This window comes from Alligator sinensis, unplaced genomic scaffold (assembly GCF_000455745.1).
Source record: "Alligator sinensis unplaced genomic scaffold, ASM45574v1 scaffold1018_1, whole genome shotgun sequence".
Classification (NCBI taxonomy): Eukaryota; Metazoa; Chordata; order Crocodylia; family Alligatoridae; genus Alligator; species Alligator sinensis.
Window position 1 is genome coordinate 2,735,746 of NW_005842038.1, and position 2,248 is coordinate 2,737,993.

Consider the following 2,248-nt stretch of genomic DNA (forward strand, 5'->3'; position numbering starts at 1 on the left):
TGAGCATGATGTTTCCATCAGTTACAGCAATTTCATCTAGCCCAGTGATTCTCCACCTTTTCAGACATAAGGGATCCCTTGGAAAATGCCACCTCTTAGTTTTAATTCATTTTTTTTGACTGTGGAAAAATAATACAGCAATTCTGTTGCAAACCACTCCAAGACCACAACAGGTCAGAATATTTTTTTAACACTATAGATTCCTATTTGAAACTTCTGGGACTATCTTGTGATTCATGTTTGCACGCCTACCAGAGCTAACACTGTGTGGCATCTCGCAGCACCCCACTCAAGGCATCCTGGTTGAGTATCACTGATCTAGCCTGTATTTCCTAAGAATACTTGAGAGAGTGTCATTGGATACAGCAGGGGCGGGCAAAATACAGCCTGCGGGCAGGATCCGGCCTGCCAGGCCATTCTAAAATGTAGAAAATTACCACCTGCTGGTGGCTGCCTATCAAAGCTGGAGAGGAGCTGGCAGCAGGACCCAGCGGCAACAGAATTGAATCGCTGTCTCCCAAATTGGCCAAATCCGAAGCGAATACTAGCCGCTTCACACAGGCCTGTTATTTAGGCAGAACCTGTTCCTGACAAGTACATGCTAGCTGTTCCTTATCACTTTGTGTGTTCAGAAATAGATTCTTTGCAGAGTATACTCCAGTATCTTCCCAAATATCGAGGTTAGACTGACTGCTGTAATTTCTTGCATCATCCTTGTTTCCCTATTTTTAAAGAATGGGCAGAATACTTGCCACTTTCCAACTTTCTGGAGCTTCTTCTGATCTCCAATAGTTCTCAAAGGCAATAGCCAATGCCTCTGCAATAACCTGAACCAATTTCTTAAATACTTCAGGATGAATTACATCCAGCCCTGTTTATTTGAAAATACTCATCTTGGTAATCTCTAACCTGTTTTTTCCTTACTTGAGGCCTGTCTCCTGTTCTGTCCTTACTGTTAGTCATGCATGTCATCTGATAGTTGACCTTTGTTGAGAGGATTTGAATTAAAAAATTTTGACTGTCCCCGGATTATATGTTTATTAGACTTTCATCCCACTAGCCTTTACTTTGCAGATTCTTTTGGTTATAAGAATTAAAGATTCTTAGGACACAAGCTGGGACAGCACCGCTTAATTTAAAAGCCTGTGCCAGGTAGCTCCTGAAATAGCATTTAAAAAAACAGTTCAGTGTATAAACTTGCTTTTAAATGGGTCCTTTTCTGACAACAGTGTGGTTTCTACTTGAACACAAAGTACCGGACTTGAACATTCATTTTATTTTCATATTTCGTGGCCAAGCTGTGTACATTGAATTAAATGGAACTTGCCTTGGACTGATGGGACTGAAGAAAAAAAATTAAGTCCCTCCATGGCTCTTGGCTTTTCTCCAACCATGATCACTTATGAGTGTCCTCAGCTCTGCTTCATCAGCAGAAAGGGCCAAATTGGAAGATGAGCTCAGCCTTCCCTTGCATACTCTCTACTTTGTTCTACCTTTCCCAAGCTACAGCTGGGGAGGGGGGAATGCTCCTTAACCCAAAACCCAAATTTTCATTCAAGGTTTTTTCCTTTGTTTCCTTGTGAATTTCTCATTATTTCTTTTCCTTTTAGAACCCTTTTCATGATAATTTGGCATATGCTCCATATTGGACAGCAGCTGCATTTTTGCCTTGCCTTGTGTGGACTAGTGTATTCCTTGTGCCATCCCTCATCTGTACAGGCTTCCAGAACCTTGCCCCACAAGAGGATTTCCATGTAATCTAGGCATGCATCCATTTCTACTAAGAGGCTGACATTTATCTTCTGCTCTTGCTGTTGTGAACAAAAAATGTCACAGCAATGACTGGTCACAGCATAGAATCATAGAAAATGAGGTCTGAAAGGGACATCAGGAGTTCATTTAGTCCAACCCCCTGCTCAAAGCAGGACCATCCCTAACTAGATCTTCCTAGCCAAGGATTTGCCTACTCGGGTCTTAAAACCCCCCAAGAATGGAACTTCCACCACCTCTCTGGGTAACCTCTTCCAGTGTTTTACTACCCTCCTGGTGAGAAAGTGCTTCCTAGTATCTAACCTAAACTTCCTTTGCTGCGACTTGAGATCATTGCTTCTTGTTCTGTCATCTGCCACCACTGAGAACAGTACAGCTCCATCTTCTTTTGAGCCCCCATCAGGTAGTTGAAGGCTGCTATCAGATCCCCTCAGTTTTTCCTCATAAGTCATGTCCCCCCAGATCCCTCAGTATTTTT